Here is a 6,730-nt window from a genome sequence, read left to right as displayed (position 1 = left end):
AAAATATGTGATTTCTTGAAAATATTCTTTTTTTGAGGTAAAAGAGGGAAAAAACTTCCATCGAACTAGCATAGAAATTGCTAAAATAAAAATTATAATTATAAAAAAAGACTTCGAAATTGCAAGAAATTCGAGAAATTGGGGAAAAATCGAATTTTCTCCCCAGTGAAATTTCGAGATTTCAACCAAAAATCTAAACGACAATAGAAACTTAAAAATTCAAAATCTAAACTTAATTTAACCATTTCAAAATTCACGAACTCATCTTACACAAAATTGAAAAGTTTTGTATTATTAAATATGAAATTCAATTTGATGTCTAATAAATTTATTAACTTTAAAAGTGTCAAACACTTTAAAGGCCTATTAAATTTCAAATCTTCTTTTCTTAATTCTTTTTTCAGATCACTCCTCCACACTTTGTTATATTAATTTAAACTAAATCAGATCCATGAATAAGATACATATGTGTTTTAATAATCAATCTATACAAATAAAGTTTAAAATTATTAAAATTTAAATAATAGAATTCAATAAAATGAATATGTGAATATGATTTATTTTAGAAAAATATTTTAAATAGTAAAATTATTGAAAATATTTTCAAATATAGCAAAATATCACAATCTATCAATAATAAATGATAGTAGTCTATCAGTATCTATCAATGATAGACAATGACATTTTGCTATATTTATTATTATATTTAAAAACAACTCATATTTATTTTATCTCATTTCACAACTTCTCAAAATAACAAGATTTGTGTCACGGACCATATGGTACATTTATTTATTTATTGCTGCACTAACTTCATTTTTTTTTTCCACATAGGACTGACAAATAAAAGGACCTCACATAAAGGGAGGTGACCATTAATTTGAGGGCAGTTCTAGAATTTATGTATATACTTGTTTGAAATATGTCCTTTTAATATATTTCATTTTCAATTTTATTTCTTATGAGAAATAATTGAAATTAGATATAAATGAAATGTAAAGTTGTGTTAATTTAAAGATTCTATTTCTATTTTGAATCAAGAATTTAAAGAGTGAAATGAGTGTTTAAAATCAAAATCTAAAAACCAAATAATTATCATACGAGAGTTTAAATATTATTTAGTTTTGAGTTCAATTTCAATTTAGTCTCTAGATTTTAAAATGTTATGATTTTATCATTGATATTTGAGTTTTGCTTGAATTTGGACTCTTTGTTTCAAGATTTACAATTTTAACCTCAATTATTCACTAGATACTCATTTTCGCCTTACGAGTTATAATTAATTAACTTTCACTAATTTTATCACTTTTAGAATTAAATTTAGAGCAAATTGAAAAAATCATCCTTAAAATATGATGACAGTTGCAATTATACTCTTAAACTTTCAAATGACCCTCAACCTAAATGTTAAAATTAGACTCTTAAACTTACATACATAAATTGTAATAATTGTATAAGTTTGAGGCTTCAATTTTTATCATTTGTGAGTTCAATCTCCTACGATTATTGTAAGTTTCATAACCCAATTTTAACGCTTTTAGAAGTTTGGAGGGCTTATTGTTACTATTGAAAGTTTCAAGGTATAATTGTAATTACTACCATATTTTATGTGTGATTTTTGTAACTTTCTCTTAAACTTAACATTTCATTTCATAATTATTTTTAATTAATTAATAGAAATTGACGTCAATGATTGAAATTGAGTATTTATTGAAAAGCTTAGGTTAAAAATGTAAAATTTTGAAATCTAGGGACCAAATTGAAATAAAACTCAAATTTTAAGGATAAAATTATAACATTTTGAAATCTAGATTTTAAATTAAAATAACGCTCAAACCCTAAGAAGCACAGACACAAATACGGATACATGATATGGATACGATACGATACGATACGGCGATACGTTAATTTATAAAAAAAACTAAGATACGGGTACGTTGAAGGTACGTATTATATATATATAAACATCTAATTAATTTTTATAATACATATTTTAAGTTAGATTAGAATAGATTCGAGAAGAGAGTGAAAACTTGAAAAAAATTCCAGTAACGTCGAGTGATTGTTGAGTGACTAGAGTAGACGGTAGGAAAGAAGTAGAAAATAAAGATTGAATAATGAAGTTGAGGATGAAGGAGGTGTGAATCATGATTTAAACAGTAAGAGAAAAAGGGAAGAATGAAGATTTAATTACGTTTCGGGTTTTTTTTAAAAAAAAATTATGTTTTATCATCTTTAATTTATTTTGTTTTGAATTGCTCAATTTAAGTGAACTTTTATGTTTGGAAGTAATTTTAAAGGGTTGAAATCACTTTTGTCATTTTCAAAATCACCGTGAAACATATTGAATTCTTCAAAACTAATTTTGATGATATGAAAATTGCATTTAAAAGTATAAAATTGAAAATTAAATTAATTTTGAGTAATTAAAATTGTGTTTTCGAGTGATTTTAAAAATGAAAAAAGTGATTTTTAATGATTTTAAAATCACTCCTAAACATGCACTAAAATAAAATGGGTTGTAGGTTGGGCTTAAATTTGAAACAAAAAATTGACTCACGCATTCCCTTCACGTATCTGGAAGCAGATACCCGTATTTAAAAAATAAAAATAAAAATAAAAAAAATCTGATATTTCAAATCAAGTATCAGACACGTATCTGGACGTATCCGTATCATATCGGTATCTGATATCGATTCTCTGCATAATTAGAAGTATCTGTACTTCCTAGCTCAAAATTTATGGACTCGATGTATAGTATTTTAAAATCTAGAGATTAAATAGCAAACTCAAAACCAAGAGGAAAAAATGTATTTTTTCGAAAACATATAAACTAAAATGAAAAAAAAAAAAAAAAAAGTTGAAAACATAGATATGAACAAAACTTAGACGGTAGAAAATAAAATAGTACTTGAAGAACTTTTTACCTTTTTTTTGTTTACTCAATGTTATTATTGATAGATGGAAGTGGGGCAAGGAGAAAGCTCAGGTCTATACAGCTACTATTTGAAGGAAGATAAGTACAGAAACCCACGTTTTTTTCCCCGTTAATGTTATCATTAAATGTCGGTCTCTTTTCTTATTAGATCTATTATTATAGACTATACCTATCTAAAAAATAATTTCTTAAACCTTCATGTGCTTTAATTTTATAACAAGTTAGTCATTAAATTTATTATATAACTATTTAGTAGTTATATTTTAAATAACAATTTTATCATAGAATTATTGTTTAGATTAAATGAAATTTCTGAGCTAGTAAAAAAAAAAAAAAGACTTAAATTGTGTTTGGAATACATTTTCAAGTGTTTATTTTTTTTTTTAAAAAAAAGTCATTTTGAAAGAAATTTGAATGTTTAGCAACTACTCAAAATAGTTTCTCAAATGTATTTTAATCAAAATGTTTAAATAAAAATTAATTTTTTGAAAAATATTTTTTTCTCAAGTTAATTCAAACAATCTCTCATATAGATAGATTAATACACTAATTAGAGAAGTAAGTATGAATCACAATCGTTAATTTCTCGTATGGAGAAGTGGAGCAAGAGTTCTGGGATCTAATAGAAACTTGGAATTTATTGATCTATTATACATCTTTAAAATTTAGGAACTTATTAGATACAAAATTAAAAATTCAAAGACCTATTAGACATTTTTGAAAATTTAGATACCTAAATAGAAACTTAAAAATTCAAATACTAAATTTAATTTAATAATTTTAAAATTCAGAGACCCACCATACATAAAATTAAAAAATTATCTCTCTATCAGATATGAAATTCAAATTCATGTCTAATAAATTTATTAACTTTAAGAAATCCAATCATTTTAATAAGTCATTTAAAATGTAACAAACTATTAAACACTTTTTTAAGTTGAGTAAGCTATTCAATATCAAATCATCATCATCTGCTTCTTCATCTTTTCTTTTTTTCTTTTCTTTTCTTTTTTTTTAGTGTGAAGATCAAATAATTCCTCCACACATTGTTATACTAATTTGAATTAAATTAGACCCATAAATAAGATAAATATGTGTTTTGATCATCGGTATAAATAAATAAAAGTTAAAATTATTAAAATTTATATAATAGAAATTTATATATTTTTTAATTAGTTGATAAAATGAATATGTGAATAAGATCTATTTTATCCCATTTCACATATTCTCAAAATACAAGGTTTGTGTCATGACGTTCAAATATCAACTTATACCTCTAAATTTTTGGTGTGTATCAATGTAAACTTTAAACTAATAATTGTATCAATTTAAGCCATGAACTTTATGGTTTGTATCAATTTAAATCTCAAACTAATAATTGTATCAATTTAAATCTGAACTTTTATAGATGTATCAATTTAAACCTTCCATTATGTTTTATCTAGATACACTTACGAAAATTCAAGGTTGAAATTGATATATTTATGAAAGTTGATTTAAACTAATACACTTATGAAAATTCAAGGTTAAAATTGATATAATTATTAGTTTTGAGTCTAAATTGATGCAATTTTCAAAGTTCAAGAGTTAAATTGATACAACCCAAAAAATTTAAGGTTTAAATTGATACAATTCTTAGTTTAGGGTTTAAATTGATATAATTTTTAAAATTTAGGGATATAAATTGATATTTGTCTAGTTTAGAGATATAAATTGATATTTATCTTTTATTTATTTATTTATTTGTTGGACTCACCTCCCACTAGAACTGACAAATAAAAGGACCTCACATAAAGGGAGGTGACCATTAATTTGAGGGCAGTTCTAGAATTTATGTATATACTTGTTTGAAATATGTCCTTTTCATAATTGAAATTAGATACAAATGAAAGGTAAGGTTGCGTTAATTTAAAGAATTCAATCTTATTTTGTTATTTGTAGTGTTAGAGTATTGATATAATGTTAAGTTTATCTTCAACCTTTAGTTTAAGCTTTTCAGTCAATTGATAATTCAATTTTGTTCTTTTATTTTTAAAAAGTTTATTTTATACTTCTTCAATTTTGCTAATTTTATTAACTTTATACTATCAAAACATTTCATTTTCTTCATTGCTACATAAATTTTATACCCAATAAAATTCCTTTGATATAAAATTATAGCTGCATTTCAATAATTTAAACTAGAAATGTCCAATTTCCCCACAGGAATGGGGTTCGGCGGGGCCCTACCTCGAACGGGGTGGGGATTCCCCGATTAGACGGGGAATGGAGGAGGGAGTGGGAGAACAAATTTTTTGTGAGCTAAACGGGGGTGGGGACGGGGAATGCATTCCCCGTCCCCGCCTGGCCCTGACCCCGCTCCCTGTCACAGCCCCAATTAGCTTTTACATATTTATTTAGTATAGTTATCTAATGTTATATTGTTATTATTATTATTATATAAATATTATATTTAAATTTCAAATTTGGTCATTTATTGGGAAACATAATGAATATATTTAAATTTAGATTATATATGTGAATAATTTGATTTAAATTTATTTTTTTCTACTAAAAAATTAATTAGCTATTTTAGGCCAAAATTTGAGTAATTTATTTTAAATTCAAATTTTCATATAAAACTAATTATAATAAACCATTTAGTGATAAAGTTAATTATAAAATTCCCCGGGAACCTGATCCTGCAAATTTCCTCTCTAATTTAAACTTCAACAAATATGACCTTTTATAGCTTTTTAATATAGCTTTTCATAACTACGCTATAATATGAAAGGGAAAAAAAGGTGGAAACCTTTTTTCTGGAAAAAATTTAAGTCGTGCGCTCAGTTTTTCGAAAAAAAAAAAAAGGTGTTTTTCTCTTCTTCTCTATTTTTAGTCTCGTCAATCTATTTCCTCGACTCCCCAGCTTTTCTACCTTAATGATATGAAGAGGAAGACCAAACCCTTGCCGACTACAACATCCAGAAGGAATCCACGCTCCATGGTGTTCTCTCTCCCAGGGGAGGCGCTAAGAAGCGCAAGAAGAAGACCGTCCCAGGGAGGTGTCAAAGCTGGAGGTGATTAGGTTTTATCTGTTGTTTTTCACCATGTTTTTGTTGTTTTTTTTTTTCTAAAAGATGGGAAGAGGATTTCATTTTCGATTTCAAAGGGTTTGAACATCGTGGGATTCAAAGGAGGGTTGCGGTCGCCGCTTCGATTTTCAGAGTAGTAAGGTTGCAGCTTCGATTTCTAAAGGTTGGTTGCGATTGGTTATGATTTTTAGAGGAGGTCTATGTAACATCCCGAGTTTCAAGAAAATTTAAGTTAATTATCTAAAATTATTGAGTTTAAATTTCCTTTCATTTGGAAGATTGAGGTTAAATTGAAATAATTGAAAAAATTTTATTGGTCAAATTGAATTTAATTGATTAGATTTTCGAACTGATTATCTTCAAAATATTGAATTTTGCTTTCCTTTGATTTTGGATTTTAGGACCAACTTAAAAAAATAAAAAAAATAAAAGAGATAATTAATTTCATGTGGTTTTGAATTGATTTAAATATTTGGAAGAATTTAATTTGTATCAAATTGATGGATCTTATGCCTTTAATTTTAGTTTTTAAAGCCTAAATTAAGATAATTTGAAAAGTTAATTGATTTCTAAATTTAATAGAATCTTTGGAGATTTTGGAGATATTGTGATAAAATATTTTATTTATCTTTTCAAAATTTGGAAAGAAAATAAAAGAATTGAGATTTTTTTCGAAATTGAATGAGAGTGAAAAAAGGTCAAAAATTGGGGGAGAAAGCAA

The sequence above is a fragment of the Benincasa hispida genome, chromosome 12 (assembly GCF_027475165.1).
Source record: "Benincasa hispida cultivar pf3 chromosome 12, pf3_genome.v1.1, whole genome shotgun sequence".
Taxonomy (NCBI): Eukaryota; Viridiplantae; Streptophyta; class Magnoliopsida; order Cucurbitales; family Cucurbitaceae; genus Benincasa; species Benincasa hispida.
This window is presented reverse-complemented; position numbering follows the sequence as displayed.